The following is a 27,175-nucleotide window of genomic DNA, read 5'->3' on the forward strand; positions in this document are numbered from 1 at the left end:
TGTCACACATGTCAGGTAATAAGGAAACCTCTGGCAGTAATCAAACCAGCACCTTTAATACTCATTCCAGCATTTGAGGAACCTTTTACTAGGGTCCTAATTGATTGTGTGGACCCCCGTCTAAAACCAGATGATTCTGAATTTCACATATCTCAAATTAAATTGGATAATGAGGAAGTATTAAGAAATTGGGATAAATTATTGAATTACCTTCCGGAAGAAGATCAAAATGACCTAAGAGTTTTTACAGTCACATGGAGCTGTATGTAGGAATAAATTGGGAAGTGTGAAAGTAATTATGCATGATGTAGATGTAGAAAATGCTATTCCCATAAAACCGCATCCTTACAGGTTCAATCCACTGAAGTTAGCACAAGTAAAAAAAAAGATTGGCAGCATGCTTAAGGATGATATCATCAAAGTGAGTTGCAGCGATTGGATCGAGCTGATTGTCATGGTACCAAAATTGGATGGAACACAACAACAATTATGTGTGGACAATGGGTCAACGCAGTTACAAAGTCAGATTTGTTTCCTATTCCTTGATAAGCAAATGTTATTACAAAACTTGACTTACTGAAAGGATATTGGCAAGTACCTTTATCAGACCGGGCAAAGGGAGTTTCTGCTTTTGTGATGCCAAATGGTCCGTATCAATTTAAAATCATGCCATTTGGAATTCCAAATATTAACCAAAAAGATAAATTCTAGACTAAACAATTGTGCAGTGTACATTGACCATTTGTTCAGTCAAACATGGAAGGAGCATTTGGAACAGTTAAAAGAATAATTTGATTGACTACAGGAACCTCAATTGGTGGTACATTTGGCTAAATGAAATAGCGGATGCTCAAGTCACATTCTTAGGCTATACAATTGGACATGGTCAGATGGCCCCACGGGGATTGCTCCACTGACTGAACTTATGAAATAGCGGCCCTTGGGATATCAGGAGGCATTTGATAATCTGAAGACTTTTGTTAACCACCGGACCAGTGTTGATGGCACCTAATTATGCCAAGCTATTTAAGGTGCAATTGATGCAAGTGATGTGGGTGTGCAGGAAGATGACAAAAGAATCAAAAGACCGATGGGTTATTTTTCTCAAACTAAATGTTCATCAAAAGAAATATTCGACCATCGGGAAGGAGACATTGAGTTTGGGTTTGGTGTTACAACCTTTTGCTGTTTATGTTGGTGACAATTCATCAAAGATAATTGTATATACAGACCATAATCCATTAAAGTTTTTGGACAAGTTTAAAAATCAAAATGCATGACTGTTCAGGTGGAGTTAATTGTCCAAACTGTTTAAATTAAAAATTCTACATGTGGCAGGAAGAGAAAGTGTGATTGCCCATGTTTTATCAAGACTTAGCGTGAGAAGACCATTTGAAGGTGAAAAGGAAAGCCTGAAATGGGCACTACTCATGTTTATGTTTAAAATGTAAAATGATTATTGTAGATTATAAGTTGTGTTTAATCATGAGAAATGTTCAGTTAAAAGACTTTAGGAAAATTAAGCTATCTGTTAATATTGCTGGTTAATTTTTTTTAAAGTGGAGGTTAGACGAATGCAGGATTTTAGATACGTTGAATTATAAACCTTTGGTAGTTTTAAAAGCCTGGGTTAGAGTGTTTGAATGCAGTTTTTGCAAGACAAGAAAGCTTTTGGAAATCAGAGGTGAATTTGACCAGGGTAAAAGCCTGGGCTAATGCACTGTTGTTTGACTAGGGAGAGTCCCTGGGTGTCATGATATTCAGATAAACATCATGGTGCAAACACACACATACACTGATGGACAGATCAACGGACCAATCAACACACGCGCAACATCACAGCCAATCACAAGCAAGGGCACACGCACTATAAAACGGGGAACACCACAGTTCCTGCTCATTCCAGCAGGAGACAGCTCCGGGCACAAAGCTCACAGCAAGCCACTCAGACATTCACCATGTGCTGAGTGCCTCTCCAAGATAGTGTTCGGGCTGGGTCCACAGGTTAAAGGGTAATGAACGAACCACAGTAACAAGTTTACAGATGTCATTATTGAAAGTAATAAAACAGAGTTGTACCATCTGCAACCGTGTTGGTTCGTCTGTGTAGCAGAGTACCCAACATGACATAGTACCAGGATTGGAACCTAGCAACTGAGACCTACCTACACATCTTCAGGAATCCGCCATCCTGCGTCATGGACACCATCAGCCCGCCGCAGCCGCTCCAAATCGCTGGAAACCTTGGCTTCAAATGGAAGCTGTTTAAACAGCGCTTCCAGTTCTTCCTAGAAGACACAGAAAGGGAGAATGCTTCGGACACCAAGAAAATTGCCGCCGCCCTCCACGGCAGGGCAACACGCCATCCATATCTACAACTCCCTGGTGTTCGCGGAAGGTGAGGACAAGACAAAGTACAAGGCGGTCCTTCTTAAACTCGAGCAACACTTCAGCGTTGAGGTAAATGAGAGCTTCTAGAGGTACCTCTTCCAGCAGCGCCTGCAGGGTAAGGATGAGCCTTTTCAATCTTTCCAAACACACCTCCGTATCCTCGCGCAGTCCTGCGGTTACGAGGCCACCTCCGATTCCATGATTCGGGACCAGATAGTTTTTGGGGTCACCTCGGGCACCCTACGCCAGCAGCTCCTCAAAATTAAAAGCCTCAACCTAGCCACCACCATCAAAGCCTGCGTCCTCCATGAAAACGCGACCAGCCGCTACTCCCAATTCCAGGAGGCCGAATCGGCAGGGCAGGGGTCCTACGCGGGTGAATCGGCAAGGCAGGGGTCCTACGAGGCCGAGCGGGTCCAGGCGATCGAATTCCTCGTGGCCCGGACGAGGGCGGCCATTTCGCGCGCTTTCCGCGGCCTCCCGCGCTTGTATGTGCCAAAAGAGACATCGACGCAGACGGACGTGATGCGCAGGCGCGCTCTACGCAGGACCGAACTGCGCATGCGTGATGGCGCAACGAACGCCATGACGTCACGACGTGCGGCAACTGTGGATCTGCACATTTAAAGCTGCAATGTCCAGCAAAGAACCGACAATGCCTCCGCTGTGGCAAGATGGGCCACTACGCTGCCTGCTGTCGAGCAGCTCAACCTGCCAACGCTCCCCAATTCCGCCAGGGACGTGCGGACCATTCAGCCTCCATACACCGAGTCATACCCTGACGATATACAGACCGGTGATACAGACGACCGGGAATTCTTCCGTGTTGCGGTCATTGACAGGAACCGGATGTCCCCAAGCAGGACCCACCAGCCGATGCCAGTGAACAGTGTCAATCTGGGTGATGAATAGTGTGCCACCCTAACGGTCAACCGATCACCAACCACATTCCGTTTAGACACTGGTGCCTCCGCCAACCTAATAGCATGGTCAGCCTTCTACGCCTTGAAGGTCAGACCACTGATTCGGCCATCCCGTTGTAAGATGGTCGACTACAACGGAAACGTTATCCTGGCTATGGGATCCTGCCAGCTCCAGGTGACACACAATGCATACACAGCATCACTGTCCTTTGCGATAGCTGGATCATCGAAGGACTCCCTGCTAGGCGCACAGGCGTGCGAGGTTCTCCACCTCGTTCAGCGGGTACACACTCTGTCTCCAGAATGCACGTCAGACTTTCCGGATGCAGAATTTAGGGCACAGCTCCACTCGCTCCTCGCCCGCAACCAGGAGACATTCGAGGGCATGGGCACGCTGCCCTACACTTACAGAATATGGCTCAAACCGGATGCCACCCCAGTCATTCACGCACCTCGTAGAGTCCCGGCACCACTCAAAGACCGCCTCAAGCAGCAGCTGCAGGATCTCCAGGACCAAGGGGTGCTTTCCCGGGTCACTGAGCCCATGCCATGGGTCAGCTCCATGGTGTGCGTAAAAAAGCCCTCTGGCAAGCTCCGGATCTGCATCGACCCGAAAGACCTCAACAACAACATCATGAGGGAACACTAGCCCGGGCCATTTCGCTCGTGATTTCTTCCCGTTTGGGTATGGGGTAAAGTTTTTCCAAAGCTTGATGCCTCAAAGGGTTTTTGGCAGATTCAACTGGATCAGTCCAGCAGGAAGCTGTGCACCTTCAACACTCCTTTCAGCTGGTACTGCTACAACAGAATACCGTTTGACATCATCTCGGCATCCGAGGTATTTCACAGAATCATGGAACAGATGATGGAGGGCATCGAAGGGGTGCGCGTCTATGTTGACTATGTCATCATCTGGTCCACCACATCAGTCGTCTCCAGCATGTCTTTGCTTGATACGAGAACACTGCCTGCGCCTCAACCGAGCAAAGTGTTCTTTTGGCCAAACTGAGCTAAAGTTTCTGGGGGACCACATATCCCGGTCAGGAGTGCGTCCGGATGCAGACAAAGTGAGCGCCATTACAGCCATGCCGCAGCCGGCAGACAAGAAAGCAGTGCTACGCTTTCTCGGGATGATCAACTTCCTGGGGAAGTTCATTCCCAACCTTGCCTCCCACACAACGGGTCTTCGCCACCTAGTGAAGAAGACCACGGAGTTCCAGTGGCTGCCCGCACACCAGAAGGAATGGGAAGAGCTCAAAATTAAGCTCACCACAGCCCCCGTATTGGCGTTCTTCGACACCTCTCGAGATACGAAGATCTCGACTGATGCCAGCCAGTACGGCATTGGGGCGGTACTCCTGCAACGGGATGACACTGCATCATGGGCCCCGGTCGCCTATGCCTCGCGGGCCATGAGCCCCACAGAACAGCGCTATGCGCAGATCGAGAAGGAGTGCCTGGGTTTGTTAAACCGGCATCGATAAATTCCACGACTATGTGCATGGTCTCCCTCAGTTCACCATGGATACCGACCATCGCCCCCTGGTCAGCATCATACAAAAGGACCTAAATGAGATGACCCCTCTCCTCCAGCACATTCTGCTCCAGCTCCGGAGGTACGACTTCCAACTGGTCTACACCCCGGGAAAGGACTTCATCATCGCGGATGCCCGATCCAGAGCAGTGAGCACACCGCCCGATTCGGAGGGGTTCATCTGTCGGGTCAAAGCGCATGTGGCCTTCACATCGGCCAATCTGCCAGCTGATGATTCAAGTCTGGCCCGTATTCGCCGGGACACTGCGGCTGACCCACTTCTACAACGTGTGATGCGCCACATGACGGGAGGGTGGCTCAAAGGACAGTGCCCACAATTCTACAATGTCCGGGACGACTTGGCCGTCATTGACGGTGTCCTCTTAAAGTTGGACCGGATTGTGATTCCACACAGCATGCACAGGCTGGTCCTCGAACAACTGCACGAAGGCCATCTCGGGGTTGAGAGGTGCAGGCGGAGGGCCCGAGAAGCTGTCTACTGGCCGGGCATCAGCAATGACATTGCCAACATGGTGCTCAACTGCCCCACCTGCCAAAGGTTTCAGCCGGCGCAGCCCCCTGAGACGCTTCAGCCCCATGAGTTGGTGACATCCCCCGGGTGAAGGTGGGTGTGGACCTTTTTCATGCGCTTGGCAGGGACTACGTCATCATCATAGATTACTTTTCGAATTATCCAGAGGTCATACGCCTGCATGATTTGACAACGTCCGCTGTCATCAGTGCATGCAAAGAGACCTTCGTTCGCCATGGCATTCCGCTTACTGTCATGTCGGACAATGGGCCCTGTTTTGCAAGCCAAGAATGGTCTTTTGCTGCTTCGTATGGCTTCACACACGTGACGTCCAGCCCTCTGCATCCCCAGCCCAATGGCAAGGCGGAAAAGGGCATTCATATCGTCAAGCGGCTCCTCTGCAAGACTGCTGATGCCGGATCTGACTTCTGTTTAGCCCTGCTGGCCTATCGCTCGGCCCCACTAGCCACTGGGCTCTCACCAGCCCAGGTGTTGATGGGTCGCGCCCTCAGGACCACTGTGCCATCCATTCTTGTTCCTACACCCGACTATGCTCCAGTACTGCAAAGGATGCGACAGCAGCGTGCTCAGCAGAAGGTGGCACATGACACTCGGGCAACTGATCTTCCTGCCTTGGCGCCTGGAGACAACGTCCGCATCCACCTACCAGAGGGTGGCTGGTCGGCAACTGCCGAGGTTCTCCGACGTGTGGCCACCCGCTCATTCCTTGTTCGCATGCCTGATGGCTCCATTCGCCGGGCTCTTCGCCTGCTTCCGCGCTCGCTACGTGATCATACACCGGTGCCACGCCCTCCTGTTGTTCCTGATGTCGACTTCGTAGAGCTTCCTGCCACCATGCCCATTCCTCTGTCGCCTGTGGCCAGGCCCATTCCTCAGTGTAGATCCTGACCCATCCTTGAGGCGGTCAACCCGAATTTGTCGCCCACCTATTAGGATGGACTTATGAGCCTGTTTGAACATTGTGGCATAAAACTTTAGTGAGTCCAATGTTAATATGTTTCTCTTTTTGTGTTACAGGAGTTCGTTTTGATGCTTGATGTTTACACTTGTTTTGTTTATGGTACAATCTCGTTGCTATGTTGCACCTGACACCTTCCTATGTATATAGTTTAGCCTCATGTACATGTTGTAGATATTGCGCGCACACATTCAGCTGCGCTCAGTACACATCTATATTTATTTACACATGGGCACATATTTTTGTAAAAAAGGAGGGGATGTCATGATATTCAGATAAACATCATATTCAGATAAACCAAATTTATGTACTCGTTGAAATACTTGTCACAATCTTGCATTGTGTTCTTCTCTTGTAGATGACCAGACAATTATATCATCTACATACACTCATACACCTTCAATACCTTCAGTCATCTGTTCCATCACTCGATGAAAAATCTCCGATGCTGAGATAATTCCAAATGGCATCCTGTTGAAACAGTGTCTACCAAACGGTGTGTTGAACGTACACAACATTTTGCTGGAGGCATCCAACTGCATTTTCCGAAATCCTCTCGAAGCATCCAGTTGGGAAAACATTTTAGCATTTGCCATCTCACTGGTGATTTCTTCTCTCTTGGATAGTGCTCTCTCTTAATACTTTTATTAAGATCTTTAGGATCGATGCATATCCTTAATTCTCCGGAAGTATTTTTTTAGACATACCATGGAACTGACCCAGTCAGTCGGTTCTGTAATTTTAGAGATTATGCCTAGATTTTGCCTCCTAGCAAGTTCAAGCTTCAATCTCTCCCGAAGTGGTGCAGGTGGGTGTGCCACTGGTTTGGCATCTGGCTGTAACTGAATTTTATATTGGTAGGGAAGAGTACCCAGGCCTTCGAAGATGTGCGGAGAGCAATCCAGAATTCCTTGTATGTCATCTTGAATAGGTGGATGAGATGAACTCGCACTATAAATTCTCTGAATTAGGTGTAGAACCTTACAGGCTTGCGCACCTAAGAGTGAAGATTTGTTTGAATCAGCAATCTCAAATCTTAGAGATATAGCACTGTCGTGATTGGTAACCAACAAATAGCGAGATCCCACTGAGGTGAAGGCATTGCCATTGTAGATGTGCAATTGACTAGTTGATTTCTTGATCTTTGGAATTTGCTTCAGCTTTGAAAGGTCATGCCGATTGAGCAAGTTTGCAGCAGCTCCAGTGTCAAGTTTAAAATTAATTTGGGAATCATTAACTTGAAGTATTGTGTTCTATTCTGTATCTGAGTTGATAGAATGAACTGCCTTAAGAGGAGATGAAACATCTGTGGTTTCATCACATTGCTCAATGATGCCTACGAAGAATGAGTCTTCTAAAGAATAAGCATCAAGATCGCTGGAAGTTTTTTCTTTTTGAAAAGCTTCTTCCTCTGTGTCCACACTTCTAACATTCATCTGCTGTGAATTTAAATTCGAAGACTTAAATTTAAGAGTGGATCTGCACTGTGCAGCGAAGTGGTGTGTGTGCCAAATTATGAGCAAATCTTTCCTCATGCTGGACATTTTTTTTTGAGTAGGCGTGTCCACAGCATCCACATGTCATGATGTTCACGTCGTCATACGTACAGCTTCTTTGCACATGTGCAGATCGGTCTTCCGTCTCACATCTTTTTGCGAAGTGCGCATGTGTAGGCTTCGAACCCGCGTGCGCAAGTTGGATGCCTTCAAAAAACATGCATCTTTCTGAGCTGCGCCACAGCCCATACGCATTCTATCTTGAGGTTTGTTTTCACGCCCTTTTCTCGCAGGAGTATTTTATTATACTGACTTTTGGATAATTGATGCATGCGGCACATTTCTATTGCGTTTTCTGGCTGGAGCTCTTTCTGTTTAAGCAAATGTTCCCTGAGCTATCACTTATTCCAAATACAATTTGATCTCTGATCATTGAATCCGTTTTTAAAAAACGGAGAAATTAGATGTTTGAGCTAAGAGTTTGAGATGTCGCGAAGCAATCAACCGATTCCCCATTATTTTGCATTCTTCTTTTGAAGACAAAACGCTCAAAAGTTTCATTAATCTAGATCTTGCAGTGAAGATCGAACTTTGCTATAACTACATCATATTTAGTCTTATCTTGAGCCGTAGCAAATTGAAATGAGTTATACAATTCTATGGCTTGTGGACCAGCCATCGTTAGAAAAAGAGCTCATTTACGATCATTACTCTCATCATTTAAATCAGAAGCTAACAGATATAATTGAAACTGCTGCTTGAACACTCGCCAGTTAACATCAAGTTTACTGGTGATCCGGAGTTGTTGGAGCATGTGCTTTCTCAGTCAGCCCTGGATTTTTCGATGTCCCGAAGTAACAGGCCTATTCTTTGAAATTAAGTTGCCCCGCAACAACAGGTCTGTTCTTCGAAATTCGCGTTGTGTTAGTCTTTCTGACTAAATCCTTACTAAACTACCTAACTAGCTTCAGCAGTCACCTGGTACCATATTATATTACCATTCGTGGTAATATGTTTGTATTCTTTGTCCTTTCTTTCCAGAATGATCCAATGTGTTGTTGACAAAGAATTCACCAATCAAAAGATTGAAACAAAACTAATTTATTATAATACTATTAATGAAATGAAGTTCGAACACTACACTCTACAGATAATTAAGTAATATTGAATCTGTCTTACAGCACTCAATAATTTAAATAGTCACTAAATACACTATGATCTAACCTCGTGTTAACTAAATCTACTCTAATCTTCTTATGCTATCCCCATGCTTTCTCCTTTTGCTACTCTCAGAAGTCCCTCCGGGTCTGACTTAAATACAGAGAAGTGGTAGCGCCCTCTAGTATTTGATTTACACTGAGATGTAATTATTAACCCTTCACTAACCTGACTATGTACATATCATTACAGAGCTACGGTATTCAGACATTTTGTGAGAGCTTTTGAGTTGGGGTTTTTGATCTGGCTATCCTTTAGACCACAAGTAAAGTATTTTTCTCTCAGGATAGTTGAAAAAGATTAATAGTGTTTGAAGAAGTGCGGACGTGTCGAAGGACAAGAGGGAAGCTGAAACAAACCAGTTGATATTGCTTTTTGATGACATTCAGCCAGATTCTGCAGGTGTTCTAACAGGAACCAAATCTATTTTCGAAAACCAGTGTGTTCCTGTGTCATTGGTTCGTAGGATGGATTGAGAGCTGTATGTTTTTCCTTTCATGTTGTTTAATTGAGAATTGAATTGTATTGTTTAAGATTGTAAGCTAATTTTGGGTGTGATGTTAGAGTTTAATATTGTGTGAATATGTTTTTTGTTTTAAAATAAAATCCCTATTACTTTGTGCAATCACTCCTGGAACAAAGTATTCTTTCCGCAAAGTCTTACAAAACAAACTAAAATATTGGGGATTCGGTCCGGTACCCTGGCCACTGTTGGGATTTGGTCTAGGATCGTAATAAAAAAGAAAAATCACCAAGACACCCAACAATTGAGTGTCCTGGGGTGGTGGGCTGATTCTCTCCCCGTTACAACCAGGGGAATCTCCCTTAAACCACTGGACTGGACCAGGATTAGCAACAGAACCCTGCTCACCAGGATGACAAGAAATAGAAAGAACCACCCGAGGGAGGGACATTGAACTGACCCTAAAACATCCATCATTATCCTACAGTATCCGCCATCACAGGATATCGAGAACAATCCCTCTCTTCAACAGACCAACCACTGATTAACCAACCTCGCGTCCGCATATGCCATTACTCAAATCCTCTTATTCTAATAGCTCTAAGAAGAGAAAAGACGCTATAGGAGAAAGTACAAGCTCTAAGGAAGGATCAGAAGGAACCCGCCCAAGCCGTCAAAGGAAAAAGGCAAGGATTCTTAAATTCAAAATAACAAACAAATCTAACTAAAAACCCAAAACGTATTGGCTCGACCTGGGAGGCTGTCCTCAATCTTCATGAGGACTGAGCTGACCCTACTGTCCCCATCCATCCACCCTTCACCCCCCCCGCCTTGGCTCTACTCATCCTCATTATTGATAAAAAGGAGTAAAACTGTGCATAGATCACATTTCACATAACTGACTCCATATGATTTTGGTAGAACAGGATAACTGACAACTCCCTTGTGCTCACATGCCTTTGCAGGGGACAAAACAAAAAATAAACCACAAAATCACAAGGAAGTGTCATTCAGGATTATGGAAGAATTGCAGCATAACAACACCATTTGTGTTAATCAAAGGCAGAGGCCAAGATAAGATCAGTGAAATCTCCTCCGATCACAAGGATTCAAACAACCGAAGCACCACCATTTCCACCATGCTGTTGCTCAGGTGCCCAGGTGATCCACAGCCTAGGCCCTGGCCGGGTGGAATGGCTCGACAAGCTCGGTCACCTCCAACTCCTCACAACCCTCCAACTCCTCACAACAAGCATTGAGAATATAATAAGACCAGTGATCGGAGGGACCCAACCAATCCCGGCTCTTTAAAACCGGATATCTTGCGTTCCATCGAATCTGATGCACCCAGCCTCCATTATTAAAGCATGGCAGCCAATTTTCAAACCCAGTCGGGAGCTCTCCTCCCACCCCTCACCAGGGATTGGGTTCCTGGGCGCACCTTGCCTGGCCCCTGTTTCCCGAATCCATCAGGATACTGGGGCTGGTTTAGCACTGGGCTAAACAGCTGGGTTGTAATGCAGAACAATGCAACAGCGTGGGTTCAATTCCCATACCGGTCTCCCCGAACAGGTGCCGGAATGTGGCAACTAGGGGCTATTCACAGTAACTTCACTGAAGCCTACTTGTGACACTGAATGGCCTCCTTCTGCACTGTAAATTCTATGATAAGCAATTATTATTATAGGATAGACGGCACACCATGCAGCAGGATCTCGACAACACTGAGTTGGGTCTTTACCAGGATGGTGCTCCTTCGAATGCCTCCTCCATTCTCCTAAGGGTACCTCTTTAAATCTTCCAAGTGATCCCTAATGACCCACACCGAAGAGCCGAGACTCTCATCCAGATCAATGTTTTTCAATTGCGGCCATCATCCAGATGATCTTTGCAAAACACCAATCAGGATCCTCCAGAATCCTCCAGAGACCTAATACAAACCATGTATTCAAAAAAAAAAGCAAATAAGAAATGTGCATTAGGGGGAAAATGGGTTACAAGATGAGAAGAGCCAGAGCTGGTGAAAACTCAACCGCTCCTGAGCTCACACCACGTGACCCTCTCTCTCTCTCTCTCTCTCTCTCTCTCTCTCTCTCTCTCTCTCTCTCTCTTGGGGAACAAAATCGGTAGGTTCGAAGATTTGGATTGCGAATTTATTTAACTTGATAAGCACCACCTCCAGTTTAAGACAGCAACCAGAAAGACTTGTACTACTTTGAGATATCCTATACAGTGACTGAACTGAACTCTCTTGTGCCAGTTTCAAGAAATGCACATTCTGTTCCAAGTTATCCTGCTAATCGTGTCATGAATGTTTTAAAATGTTGGAACGTACTCTTTTAGCATAGGGTGACACTGGCCAATATTATACTTCAGACTTCGAGCACCACCCTTTGTTGAACAACGAGCCACAGACCAGAGAGTAAAGCTTTGCGATTTGTCACCCCAGAGCATCATCGAATCCTTACAGTGCAGAAGGAGGACACTCAGCCCATCAAGTCTGCACTGACCCTCTGAAAGAGCACTAAGCCCTCTCCTCCACCCTATCTCCATAACCCTGCACATTGATCATGGCCAATCCACCTAACCTGCACATTTTCTGGACAGTGGGAAGGAACCCGAGTAATATCACTCCATCTGCCAAACCGTTTCTGTTAAGTCAATGTTTCTATTTGATATTGTACTGTAAACAAGATGTAGTGCAGCATCTCACTAAGACTCCAACAGTACCTTCCAAACCCTCGACCACCTAGAAGAACAAGGGTAGTCGATGCATGGAACACCACCTGCAAATTTCCCTACAAACCACAATACATCCTGACTTGAAACTATATTTTTGTTCCTTCACATGTCGCAAGGTTAAAAATTCTGGAAACTCCCTCCCTAATAGAACCTGGTGTACCACCTCCGCTCTAATTTTACATGAGGGGAAAGCAAGTCTGGATCTGATTATTTTAAGTCTGGTTCCTTCTCAACCATGTTATCGACACCAAGTGTTACAACTTTAATTCACTAAAGTCAGCCCAAAGCATTTGAGACTAGCACTCCTCCAAACTCAAACTAACAGGATCTGGAAGAATTGTAAAGCTTTCTGACCACCTGAATCTGTAAAGCCAGAGACTTGGTCAGGGGAGAAGGGATCGCATAAAATATTATTGTAAGTTCATTTGGGTAAAGACTTGGAGGTGTAGTATTGGGGTGCTCCATACTGAAGGGTTAATGTGGGGCTGTGGAAACAGTGCTGCCTACATTATCAGGCGCTGGAATGTGGCGACTAGGGGCTTTTCACAGTAGCTTCATTGAAGCCGACTTGTTTTTTAAACAAAATTTTCAACCATACAAACGAACCCCCTCTTCCGCCCCGCCCACCCCCGTAACAAAAAGAAAACTTGCATAGCAAGACATAAACATGGCAAATCAATGCGATACAGAACTTTGTACATTGGATTCCGCCCGTACATATCAGTTTTCCGGATCATTTATGCATTTTCTTGCTCAGATACACCCCCCCCCCCTTCGCCTCCCTCTTCTCTCCTCCCCCCTGGTCGTTGCTGCTGTCGACCAAACTCCATCTAACGCTCCGCGAGATAGTCCAGGAACGGTTGCCACCGCCTGGAGAAACCCTGCACAGACCCTCTCAGGGCAAACTTTATCCTCTCCAACTTGAGAAACCCTGCCATATCATTTATCCAGGCTTCCACACGGGGGGGCTTCGCATCTTTCCCCACTAACAAGATCCTTCGCCGGGCTACCAGGGACGCAAAGGCCAGAATGCCGGCCTCTTTCGCTTCCTGCACTCCCGGCTCGTCCGCTACTCCAAATAGTGCTGGCCCCCAACTTGGCTTGACGTGGACTTTCACCACCTTAGATACTGTTCTCTCAACTCCCCTCCAGAACCCATCCAGTGCCGGGCATGACCAAAACATATGGACATGGTTCGCCAGGCTTCCTGAGCACCTCCCGCGTCTGTCCTGGCACACGAGGAGGAATTAACCCTACTTGGGGCATCAGCCCACAGACCCTCCTCAATCTCCTCCCCCAGCTCCTCTTCCCATTTACCCTTCAGCTCCTCTACCAAAGCCTCCCCCTCTTCTTCCATCTCCTGGTATATCGCCGACACCTTGCCCTCTCCGACCCATACTCCCAAAATCACCCTGTCTTGAATCCCCTGTGCCGGGAGCAGCGGGAATTCCCTCACCTGCCGCCTCACAAACGCCCTCACTTGCATGTATCTGAAGGTGTTTCCCGGGGGTAGTCCAAACGTCTCCTCCAGCGCCCCTAAGCTCGCAAACGTCCCATCGATGAACAGGTTCCCCCATTCTTCTAATCCCTGCCCGATGCCAGCTCTGAAACCCCCCGTCCATCCTTCCAGGGACAAACCGATGGTTATCCCTGATCGGGGACCACACCGAGGCTCCCATCGCACCCCTGTGTCGTCTCCACTGGCCCCAGATCTTTAGCGTTGCCGCCACCACCGGACCCGTGGTGTACCTTGTCGGCGAGAGCGGCAGCAGTGCCGTCACCAGCGCCCCCAGGCTAGTTCCTTTGCAGAACGCCATCTCCAACCTCTTCCATGCCGCCCCCTCTCCCTCCACCCACTTACAGATCATCGCCACATTGGCTGCCCAGTAGTAGCCACCCAGATTCGGCAACACCAGCCCTCCTCTATCTCGACTACGCTCTAGGAACCCCCTCCTTACCCTCGGGGTCTTACTCGCCCACACAAAGCCCATAATGCTCCTGCCTACCCTCTTAAAAAAGGCCTTGGTGATCACAATTGGAAGGCATTGGAATACAAAAAGAAACCTCAGGAGGACCACCATTTTAATCGACTGTACCCTGTCCGCTAGCGAGAGTGGCAACATGTCCCACCGTTTAAAGTCCTCCTCCATCTGCTCCACCAGCCACGTCAAATTAAGTTTGTGCAGGGCCCCCCAGCTCCTAGCTACCTGGATCCCCAAGTATCGAAAGCTCCTTTCCGCCCTCCTCAGCGGTAGGTCATCTATCCCTCTTCCCTGATCCCCCGGATGCACCACAAAGAGCTCACTCTTCCCTACATTGAGCTTGTAGCCTGAGAAGTCCCCAAACTCCCTTAGGATCTGCATGACCTCCACCGGGTCCGCCACATACAGCAACAGGTCGTCTGCGTACAGCGACACTCAATGCTCCTCTCCCCCTCCATTTCCTGGACTCCCTTAGTGCTATGGCCAAAGGTTCAATTGCTAATGCAAACGGTAGATAACGGGGAGCCAATGGATGTGGTATATCTGGATTTCCAGAAAGCCTTTGACAAGGTGCCACACAAAAGGTTGCTGCATAAGATAAAGATGCATGGCATTAAGGGGTAAGTAGTAGCATGGCTAGAGGATTGGTTAATTAATAGAAAGCAAAGAGTGGGGATTAATGGGTATTTCTCTGGTTGGCAATCAGTAGCTAGTGGTGTCCCTCATGGACCCACAATTGTTCACAATTTACATAGATGATTTGGAGTTGGGGACCAAGGGCAATGTGTCCCAAGTTTGCAGACGACACTAAGATAAGTGGTAAAGCAAAAAGTGCAGAGGATACTAGAGGTCTGCAGAGGGATTTGGATAGGCTAAGTGAATGGGCTAGGGTCTGGCAGATGGAATACAATGTTGAGAAATGTGAGGTTATCCATTTTGGTAGGAATAACAGCAAAAGGGATTATTAGTTAAATGATAAAATATTAAAACATGCTGCTGTGCAGAGAGACCTGGGTGTGCTAGTGCATGAGTCGCAAAAAGTTGGTTTACAGGTGCAACAGGTGATTAAGGCGGCAAATGGAATGTTGTCCTTCATTGCTAGAGGGATGGAGTTTAATACTAGGGAGGTTATGCTGCAATTGTATAAGGTGTTAGTGAGGCCACACCTGGAGTATTGTGTTCAGTTTTGGTCTCCTTACTTGAGAAAGGACGTACTGGCACTGGAGGGTGTGCAGAGGAGATTCACTAGGTTAATCCCAGAGCTGAAGGTGTTGGATTACGAGGAGAGGTTGAGTAGACTGGGACTGTACTCGTTGGAATTTAGAAAGATGAGGGGGGGTCTTATAGAAACATATAAAATTATGAAGGGAATAGATAGGATAGATGCGGGCAGGTTGTTTCCACTGGCGGGTGAAAGCAGAACTAGGGGGCATATCGTCAAAATAAGGGGAAGTAGATTTAGGACTGAGTTTAGGAGGAACTTCTTCACCCAAAGGGTTGTGAATCTATGGACTTCCTTGCCCAGTGAAGCAGTAGAGGCTCCTTCATTAAATGTTTTTAAGATAAAGATAGATAGTTTTTTGAAGAATAAAGGGATTAAGGGTTATGGTGTTCGGGCCGGAAAGTGGAGCTGAGTCCACAAAAGATCAGCCATGATCTCATTGAATGGTGGAGCAGGCTCGAGGGGCCAGATGGCCTACTCCTCCTAGTTCTTATGTTCTTTTATGTTCAAACAGCAGGGGGGACGGGGCACCCCGCCGCCTCATCCCTCGATACAGCCGGAAGTACTCGGACCTCCGCCGATTCGTAACCACACGCGCCACTGGGGCTCTATATAGGAGCTTGACCCAGCTAATAAATCCTCCCTCGAACCCAAACCTCCGCAACACTTACCAGAGATACTCCCACTCTACTCGGTCAAAGGCCTTCTCGGCGTCCATAGCTGCCACTATCTCCGCCTCGCCCTCCACCGATGGCATCATAATCACATTTAGGAGCCTCCGCACATTGGTATTTAGCTGCCTGCCCTTTACAAATCCCGTCTGGCCCTCGTGAATCACCCCTGGGACACAGTCCTCAATCCTCATAGCCAACACTTTTGCCAGCAACTTAGCATCTACATTGAGGAGCGAGATCGGCCTATGTGACCCGCATTGCAGTGGGTCCTTATCCCGCTTCAGGATCAAAGAGATCGTCGCCTCCGACATTGTCGGGGGCAGGGTCCCCCCCTCCCTTGCCTCATTAAAAGTCCTTACCAGCAACGGGGCTAACAGGTCTACATACTTCCTACAGAACTCCACTGGGAACCCATACGGTCCTGGGGCCTTCCCTGCCTCCATGCTCCCCAGTCCTTTAACCAGCCCTTCCACCCCAATTGGCGCCCCCAAACCAGCCACCTCCTGCTCCTCCACCCTCGGGAACCTCAGTTGGTCCAAGAATCGTCGCATCCCCTCTTTTCCCCCTGGGGGCTGGGACCTATACAGCTCCTCATAGAAGGCCTTGAATGCCTCATTCACTTTCACCGCACTCCGCACCGTAGTTCCCCTTCCATCCTTGACTCCACCTATCTCCCTCGCTGCCATCCTCTTACGGAGCTGATGTGCCAGCATCCGGCTCACCTTCTCCCCATACTCCTACATCGCCCCCTGTGCCTTCCTCCACTGTGCCTCTGCCTTCCCCGTGGTCAACAGGTCGAACTCCGTCTGGAGACTTCGCCTCTCCCTGAGTAGTCTCTCATCAGGGGCCTCTGCATATCTCCTGTCTACTCTTAAAATCTCCCCCACTAACCTCTCCCTTTCCCTGCCCTCTCTCTTCTCCCTATCAGCCGTGATGGAGATGAACTCTCCCCTGACCACCGCCTTCAGTGCCTTCCACACTACTCCCACCTGCACCTCCCCGCTGTTGTTGGCCTCCAGATACCTTTCGATACAGTCCCGCACACTTCCTCGTCTGCCAGCAGTCCCACATCCAACCGCCACAGCGGGCGTTGGTCCCTCGCCTCCCCCAGCTCTAGTTCCACCCAGTGCAGGGCGTGGTCCAAAATGGCTATGGCCGAATACTCCGTTCCCTCCACTTTCGGGATCAATGCCCTGCCCAGAACAATAAAATCTATCCGGGAGTAGGCCTTGTGTACATGAGAGAAAAAAGAAAATTCTCTGGCCAAAGGCCTGGCAAATCTCCACGGATCTACTCCCCCCATCTGGTACATAAACCCCCTGAGCACCTTGGCCGCAGCCGGCCTCTTTCCGGTCCTAGATCTGGAGCGATCCAGTGCTGGGTCCAACACTGTGTTAAAATCCCCACCCATTATCAAGCTTCCTACCTCCAAGTCCGGAATACGCCCCAACATCCGTTTCATGAATCCAGCATCGTCCCAATTCGGGGTGTATACATTTACCAATACCACCCCCATCCCCTGCAGCCTACCGCTCACCATCACGTATCGGCCTCCATTGTCCGCTACTATGTTCTTGGCCTCGAACGACACCCGCTTCCCCACCAGTATTGCCACCCCTCTATTCTTCGCATCCAGCCCCGAATGGAACACCTGTCCTACCCATCCCTTCCTTAACCTGACCTGATCTGCCACCTTCAGATGTGTCTCCTGAAGCATGACCACGTCTGCCTTTAGTCCCTTTAAGTGGACGAACACTCAGGCCCTCTTAACCGGCCCATTTAGGCCTCTCACATTCCACGTGATCAGCCGGATTGGGGGGGCTACCCCCCCCCCCCCCCCCCCCCCCCCCGCTGACTAGCCATCTCCTATTTTAGGCCAGTCCCGTGCCCGCGTCTCCCGCACCCTCCAGTCCCCCAGACGGGGAACCCCCGCCCCGACCACCTCTTCCATTTTCAGTTCCCCCTCGGTCAATGCAGCAGCAACCCTATTGTCTCTCCCCCCCCCCCCCCCCCCTCCCCGCTAGATCCAAATCTAGCTCTTTTGCTCCCCCCATACTACTTCCGTAAGTCTGCTTCCCCCGCCTTCCCGTTGACCCCCCCCCCCCCCCCCGTGTGGAAATCCCTCCACCTCCTTGCGCTCCTCCATCCCCCCGTCCCTAACGCGGGAAAAAGCCCGTGCTTTCCTGAGCCAGCCCCGCCCCCTGTGGCGCAGCTCCTGTTGCGGCCTTAGCCCAATTCCCCCATCCCCGTGTCTCACCTCCCTCCAGCACCGACGCCCACATTCCCAACTCTTCTCCCCCCCCCCCCCCTTCAAAAACGCTTCCCCCATCCCCATCCATCGTCCCACCCGTGAAACATTCTTTACCCCTATTTACAACCCTGTATACAGTCAACATCTCCCCCACAACCACAGTCCCTCAGTTCGAGTCCAATCTTTCAGTTTGGATAAAGGTCCAAGCCTCTTCTGGCGTTTAGAAATAGTGGTGTCGGTCCTGATACGTGACCCACAGTCACGCTGGTTGCAGCATTCCGAATCTCAACCTTTTTTTATGCAGCACCGCCTTGGCCCGGTTGAAGCCAGCTCTCCTCTTTGCCACCTCCGCGCTCCAGTCCTGGTAGACTCGGATCACCGCATTCTCCCATCTACTGCTCCGCTCCTTCTTGGCCCATCTCAGGACACTCTCTCTGTCCTGAGAGAGACAGAACCTCGCCACTATCGCCCTTGGTGGCTCGCCAGCCTTGGGTCTCCTCGCCAGGACCCGGTGAGCCCCTTCTAGCTCCAGGGGGTTCGGAGAGGCCTCCGCACCCATCAGCGAATGGAGCATCGTGCTCACATACGCCCCGGCATCAGCCCCCTCCAGTCTTTCGGGGAGACCCAGAATCCGGAGATTCTTCCTCCGCGACCTGTTCTCCAGGACCTCTAATCTCTCGGCCCACCGCTTATGCAGCGCCTCGTGCGCCTCCATCTTCACCTCCAGGCTCAAGATCTCGTCCTCGTTATTTTTTTCCTTCACCTCTCAGAGCTCAACCGCCTGGGCCTTCTGGGATGCCTTCAGCCCCTCGATCGTCAGCACCTCCTGTTTAAGCTCCTCCACGCAGCGCCCGAGAAACTCCTCCTGGTCCGGCCCCCATGCTGCTCGATCTCCGCTATCTTGTTTTCTCCCCCTCGTTTCTGCCACTGCTCCAAAGCCTCTTTTTCCATCCCTCCACTTCTAGTCCCCTCCATACACGACGGAAGGGGGTCCTTACTTCACCTTCCCACACGAGATTTGATCAAAACAGTTCCGTTGGGGCTCCTCTGGAGAGCCCAAAAGACCGTTCTAGCGGGAGCTGCCGAAACGTGCGGCTTAGCTCCGCATCGCCGCAACCGGAAGTCTTGAAGCCTACTTGTGACAAGCGATTATTATTATTATCATGGAGGGAGTTACACAGGAGGTGCGAGTCTGATAGAAGTCAGCATGAAGATAGCACCTCGTCAGCACTGTGAATGTTACAGCACAGGAGGCCACTCAACCCATCTTGCCCATGCCAGCTCGAGGACACCCAGGTGCCCTTTCTACTTCCACCTTCCTGCACCTGGTCCATAGCCCTGTAGCTTACAGCACTTGAGGTGCAGATCCAGGTACTTAAGAATTTAGGGTCTCCAACACCAACTCAGGAAGCGAATTACTCCCACTACCCTCTGCATAAAAGAAAGTTCTTCCTCATGTCCCCATTACACCTTCTGCCACTTATCTTGAATCTATATCCCCTGGTTCTAGAATTCTCCACCAAGAATATAGAACATTACAGCACAGTACAGGCCCTTCGGCCCTCGATGTTGCGCCAACCTGTGAAACCACTCTAAAGCCCATCTACGCTATTCCCTTATCATCAATTACATCTTCCTTGTAATGTAACCAGAACTTCACCCACTACCCCAGTTGTGGCCTCCGTGTTTTATACAATACCAACATATTCTATACCTCTGCCAGTGAAGGAGAGCATTCCATATGCTTGCTTTACAAATGTGTCTACTTGAACTGCTGCCTTTCGGCACTTGTGTACTTATCTGCCCCACTTCCCATTTATTGTGCACTCCTATAACTGTTCGACTGCTCTAAGTGCATGTGTGTTAAATTCCATCTGTCACTTTATCGCCCATTCCCAACCTATCTATATCATTTTGGGGATTATAGCTATCCTCTACACTGTCCATCACTTGGCCAATCTTTATGCCGTCTGAAAATTTCCCAATCTTGTCCCCGATGTTCACGTCCACAATCCAAAAACACCATCCACGATTATCCTCAATACCGGGCCCAGCAAGGCTGCGTACTTAGCCCCCTACTATACTCCCTATACACACATGACTGCATGGCAACATTTATCTCCAATACCATCTACAGGTTTGCTGACGACACAACCATAGTGGATCAGATCTTGAACAACGATGAGTCAGAATACAGGAGGGAAAAGTGGAGTGGTGTAACGACAATAATCTCTCCCTCAACATCAACAAAACTGAAGTGCTGGTTATTGACTACAGCACAGTATCGTTCACGCCCCTGTCTACATCAATGGTGCCGAGGAGGAGATGGTTGACAGCTTCAAATTCCTCGGGGTGCATATCACCAACAATCTGTCCTGGTCCACCCACGTCGATGCTACAACCAATAAATCTCTACAGCGCCTATACTTTCTCAGGAAACAAAAGAAATTTGGCATGTCCACATTGACTCTTACCATCTTTTAAAGATGCACCATCGAAAGCATCCTATCTGGCTGCATCACAGCCTGGTATGGCAACTGTTCGGCCCAAGACCATAAGAAACTACAGAGTTGTGAACACAGCCCAGTCCATCACACAAACCGTCCTCCCATCCATTGACTCTGTCTACACCACCTGCTGCCTTGGGAAAGCGGGCAGCATAATCAAGACCCCTCCCACCCTGCTTATTCATTCGTCCAACTTCCATCGGGCAGGAGATACAGAAGTCTGAGGACACGTACTAACAGATTCAAACACAGCTTCGGACCCGCTATTACCAGATTCCTGAATGACCCTCTTATGGACTGAACTGGCCTCTTCACATCTACTGAATAGTACTACACTGTGCTTCACCAGATGCCTGTGTTTATGTATTTGCATTGTGTATTTTATGTTTGCCTTATGTATTTTCTTTCCATGTACGGAATGATCTGTCTGATCTATACGCAGTACAATACTTTTCACTGTACCTCTGTACACGTGACAATAAACAAGTCCAATCCAATCCAAATCGTTAATATATAACACGCAATAAGGGTCCCAATAAGAGCCCTGTGGAACACCCCTTGAAACAACTTTCCATTTGCAAGGGCAGCCTCTCGACCATTACTCTTTGTTTTCTGTTACTCAGCCAACGTTTTATCCAGTTTGCCACATTGCCCTGTATTCCATGGGCTTTCACTTTTTGACCAATCTGCCACGTGGGACGTTAATCCATGTACACAACATCGACTGCACTACCTTCAACAACTGTTCTTGTCACTTCCTCAAAGAATTTAATCAAATTTGAGAGGCAAGACCTTCCTTTAAGAAATCCATGCTGACTATCCCTGAGTAGTCTGTGACAGTTAATCCCATCTCTCAGGATTGATTCTACCAATTTGCCCTCCACCGATGTAAGACTAACTGGCCTATAATTGTTAGACATTTCCTTTGGTCCCTTCTTAAACAATGGAACCATGCTTGCATTTCTTCAGTCCTCCGGTACTTCCCCAGTATCTAGTGAGGATTGGAAATTCCCCTTCCGAATACGTGTTATCTCTTCCCTGACCTTCAGTAACCTCGGAAACCATCCATCTGGACGTGCCGATTTATCCACTTTCAGAGATTCCAACCCTTCGGTTACTTCCACTCTCTTTATGCCTTGCCATGTGTATTTTGTTAGTTTTACTTTTAGAATTCTGCTCCAGTTTCTGAGCAAAAGTGAGTTTCTCAACCTTGCTTTCTGAAAGCTCTCCCAGAGACACTGGATAAATCTGTAAGCCACTGAGTGTTTTAAGTGGCATTGTGCGTGTGTGCGTGTGTGCGTGTGTGCGTGCGTGCGTGTGTGTGTGTGTGTTCGTTCATTTTGGAAGTAGATAGGGACGTAAGCCCAAAACACCTTTTTTATTCAAAATCTTTTTTGTTCTCCTTGGATATTAATGGGGTTAATTCTGTGTTAATAAAGTTTGTTTTGAGATAAAAGACCCCTTGGTGTCAGTGGAATCATTGAGTGAAGTATTCTTTCCTCACAGCTTACAAATTAAAACATTGTTGGGGTCTCATCTGGTTTGCTGATATAAATTGTAGTCTGATCCGCTACTATATGTTATTAATAGTTATGTTTTCAACAATACAAGCTTTAGACTGTTTCATGAAACAACATACGACCTTACAATAGCTACCTCATTTCTTACATAAAACAATGACTACCCTTCACTGTCGTGTTGGGTGTTCCAATACACACACAAACCAACACGGTTGTAGATGGCACAACTCTGTTTTATTATTCTGCACAATAACAACTGTTAACTTCTGGCTGTGGTTCGTACTTCACCAGTTAACCTGTGGACCCAGCCCTAGCACTATCTTAGTGAGGCACTCAGCACATGGTGTATGTCTGAGTGGCACGCTGTGAGCTCTGTGCTCTGAGCTATCTCCTGGTAGAATGTGCGGGAACTGTGGTGTTCCCTGTTTTATAGTGCGTGTGCTCTCACTGGTGATTGGCTGTGATGTGTGTGTTGATTGGTCCGTCTACCTGTCCATCAGTGTGTGTGTGTGATTGCACCACGATATGTTAATATGGATATCATGACATCCCCCCCTTTTCACAAGGATATAAGCCTACATGGTAATAAATATTGGTGTGTACTGCGTGCGGCTGAGTATGTGTGCGCAATATTTACAACATGTACATGAGGCTAAATTATATACATAGGAAGGTGTCAGGTGCAACAGAGCAACGAGGTTGTACCAATAACAAAACAAGTGCAATCAGCAAACGATGAGAGAGAACTTCTGGAACGACAAGAAAGGAACACGTTAACAGTACTGTAAAACAATTCAGTGAGTCCAATGTGCAAACAGGCTCATAAGTCCAGTCTAGTAGGTGGGCGACGAATTTGGGTTGACCGCCTCAAGGGTGGGTCAGGATCCACCGGCTGAGGAATGGGCCTGGCCACGGGCGATAGAGGAATAGGCAGAGTGGCAGGAAGCTCCACGAAGTCGACATCAGGGACAACAGGAGGGCGTGGCACCGGTGCATGATCACGTAGCGAGCGCGGAAGCAGCCGAAGGGCCCACCGATTACGCCGGCGAATGGAGCCAACAGGCATGCGAACCAGGAACGAGCGGGGAGCCACGGGGCGGAGAATCTCGGCAGTTGCCGACCAGCCACCCTCTGGTAGGTATATGCGAACGTTGTCTCCAGGCGCCAGGGCAGGCGTGTTGCCCGAATGTCATGTGTCACCTTCTGCTGAGCACGCTGCTGTCGCATCCTTTGCAGTACTGGAGCATGGTCGGGTGTAGGAACATGAATGGACGGCACAGTGGTCCTGAGGGTGCAACCCATCAACAGCTGGGTTGGTGAGCGACATATGGACAGTGGGGCCGAGCGATAGGCTAGCAGGACTAAGCAGAAGTCAGATCCGGCATCAGCAGCCTTGCAGAGGAGCCGCTTCTCGATATGGGTGCCCTTTTCCGCCTTGTCATTCGACTAGGGATGCAAAGGGCTGGACGTCACGTGTGTGAAGCCGTATGAAGCGGCAAAAGAAGACCATTCTTGGCTCGCAAAACAAGACCTATTGTCAGACATGACGGGAAGTGGAATGCCATGGGGAGCGAAGGTTTCTTTACAAGCTCTGATTACAGCTGATGATGTCAAGTCGTGCAGGCGTATGACCTCCGGATAATTGGAAAAATAGTTAATTATAATGACTTAGTCCCTGCCGAGCGCATGAAAAAGGTCCACACCCATCTTTGCCCAGGGGGACGTTACCAACTCATGGGGCTGAAGTGTCTCGGGGTTGCGCCGGCTGAAACCTTTGGCAGGTGGGGCAGTTGAGCACCACGTTGACGATGTCGCCGTTGATGCCCGGCCAGAACACAGCTTTGTGGGCCCTCCGCCTGCACTTTTCAACCCAGAGATGGCCTTCGTGCAATTGTTCGAGGACAAGCCGGTGCAAGCTGTGGGGGATCACAATCCGGTCCAACTTTAGGAGGACACCATCAATGACGGCCAAGTCGTCCTGGACATTGTAGAATTGTGGGCACTGTCCCTTGAGCCACCCTTCCGTCATGTGGCGCATCACACGTTGTAGAAGGGTGTCAGCCGCAGTCTCACGGCGAATGTGGGCCAGACTTGCATCAGTAGCGGGCAGATTGGCCGATGTGAAGGCTACTTGTGCGTCGACCTGACAAACTAACCCCCCTGATTCGGGCAGTGTGCTCACTGCTCTGGACAGGGCATCTGCGATGATGTGGTCCTTTCCCGGGGTGTAGACAAGTTGGAAGTCGTACCTTCGGAGCTTGAGCAGAATGTGCTGGAGGAGAGGGGTCATCTCAATGAGGTCCTTTTGTATGATGCCGACCAAGGGGCGATGGTCAGGCACCACGGTGAACTGCGGAAGACCATACACATAGTCGTGGAATTTATCGATGCCGGTTAACAAACCCAGGCACTCCTTCTCAATCTGCGCATAGCGCTGTTCTGTGGGGGTCATGGCCCGCGAGGCATAGGCGACCGGGGCCCATAATGCATTGTCGTCCCGTTGCAGGAGCACCGCCCCAATGCTGGACTGGCTGGCATCAGTCGAGATCTTTGTGTCTCGAGTAGTGTCGAAGAACACCGATACCGGGGCGGTGGTGAGCTTGATCTTGAGCTCCACCCATTCCTTCTGGTGTGCGGGCAGCCACTGCAACTCCGTAGTCTTCTTTATCAGGTGGTGAAGAGCCGTTGTGTGCGAGGCAAGGTTGGGAATAAACTTCCCCAGGAAGTTGACCATCCCGAGAAAGCGTAGCACTTCCTTCTTGTCTGCCGGCTGCGGCATGGCTGCAATAGCTGCCACTTTGTCGGCATCCGGACGCACCCCTGACCGGGATATGTGGTCCCCCAGAAACTTTAGCTCAGTTTGGCCAAAAGAACACTTTGCTCGGTTGAGGCGCAGGCCGTGATCTCGTATCCGAGCAAAGACACATTGGAGACGACTGATGTGCTCCTGTGGTGTGATGGACCAGATGATGACATCGTCAACATAGACACACACCCCTTCGATGCCCTCTACCATCTGTTCCATGATTCGATGAAACACCTCGGGTGCTAAGATGATGCCAAACGGCATCCTATTGTAGCAGTATCTGCCAAAGGGAGTGTTGAAAGTGCACAGCTTCCTGCTGGACTGATCCAGCTGAATCTGCCAAAAGCCCTTTGAGGCATCAAGCTTGGTAAAAATTGTAGCCCAGGCCATTTCGCTCGTGATTTCTTCCCGTTTGGGTATGGGGTAGTGTTCCCTCATGATGATATTGTTCAGGTCTTTCGGGTCGATGCAGATCCGGAGCTCGCCAGAGGGCTTTTTTTACACACACCATGGAGCTGACCCATGGCGTAGGCTCCGTGACCCGGGAAAGCACTCCTTGGTCCTGCAGCTGCTGCTTGAGGCTGTCCTTGTGTGGTGCTGGGACTCTACGAGGTGCGTGAATGACCGGGGTGGCGTCCGCTTTGAGCCGTATTCTGTAAGTGTAGGACAGTGTGCCCATGCCCTCGAAAACCTCCAGGTTGTGGGCGAGGAGCGAGTGGAGCTGCGCCCTAAAGTCTGCATCCGGGAAATCGGACGTGCCTTCTGGAGACAGAGTGTGTACCCGCTGAACGAGGTGGAGGATCTTGCACGCCTGTGCGCCTAGCAGAGAGTCCTTCGAGGATCCAACTATCTCAAAAGACACTGTGGCTGTGTATGAATTGTGTGCAACCTCGAGCTGGCAGGACCCCATGGCCGGAATAACATTACCGTTGTAATCGACCAACTGACAGTGGGATGGCCGAATCGGTGGTTTGACCTTCAAGGTGTGGAAAGCTGACCATGCAATGAGATTGGCGGAGACACCAGTGTCTAAGCGGAATGTGATTGGTGATCGGTTGACAGTTAGGGTGGCACACCATTCATCGCCCGGATTAACGCTGTGCACTGGCATCGGCTGGTGGGTCCTACTTGGGGATATCCGATTTCTATCTATTACCGCAACGCGGAAGGGTTCCCGGTCGTCGGTATCACCGGTCTGTACGTCATCAGGGTATGACTCGATGTATGGAAGCTGAATGGTCCGCACGTCCCTGCGAGGCTGGCGGAATTGCGGAGCGTTGGCAGGTTGAGCTGCTCGACAGCAGGCAGCGTAGTGGCCCATCTTGCCACAGCGGAGGCGTTGTCGAGTTTTGGCTGGACATTGCCGCTTTAAGTGTGTGGATCCACAGTTGCCACACGTCGTGACATCATGGCGTTCGTTGCGCCACCGCGCAGGCGCGGTGCGGTCCTGCGTAGAGCGCACCTGCGCATCGCGTCCCCTCTTTTGGCGCGTACAAGCGCGGGAGACCTCGGAAAGCGCGCGAAATGGCCGCCCTCGTCTGGGCCGCGGGCTGGGAAGAACTCTATCGACTGGACCCGCTCGGGCTCGTAGGACCCCTGCCGTGCTGCTTCGGCCGCCTGGAATTGGGAGTACCGGCTGGTGGCGTTTTTGTGGAGGACGCAGGTTTCGATGGCGGTGGCTAGGGTGAGGCGCTTTATTCTGAGGAGCTGCTGGCGTAGGGTGTCCGAGGTGACCCCAAAAACTATCTGATCCTGAATCATGGAATCGGAGATGGCCTCCTAGCCACAGGACTGTGCAAGGATACGGAGGTGTGTCAAAAAAGATTGAAAGGCTCATCCTTACCCTGCAGGCGCTGCTGGAAGAGGTACCTCTCGATGCTCTCATTCACTTCGACGCAGAAGTGTTGCTCACATTTTAGAAGGACCGTCTTGTAC

At 49.3% G+C, this 27,175-nt stretch overlaps 1 protein-coding gene across 11 annotated transcripts in view; it reads left to right on the forward strand.

Moving 5' to 3' along the window:
- The window catches only part of LOC140403903 (activating transcription factor 7-interacting protein 1-like), a 256,189-nt gene that overhangs the window by 74,085 nt on the left and 154,929 nt on the right, over positions 1 to 27,175 (forward strand). The window lies entirely within an intron of this gene.

This window comes from Scyliorhinus torazame, chromosome 29, assembly GCF_047496885.1.
Source record: "Scyliorhinus torazame isolate Kashiwa2021f chromosome 29, sScyTor2.1, whole genome shotgun sequence".
Taxonomy (NCBI): Eukaryota; Metazoa; Chordata; class Chondrichthyes; order Carcharhiniformes; family Scyliorhinidae; genus Scyliorhinus; species Scyliorhinus torazame.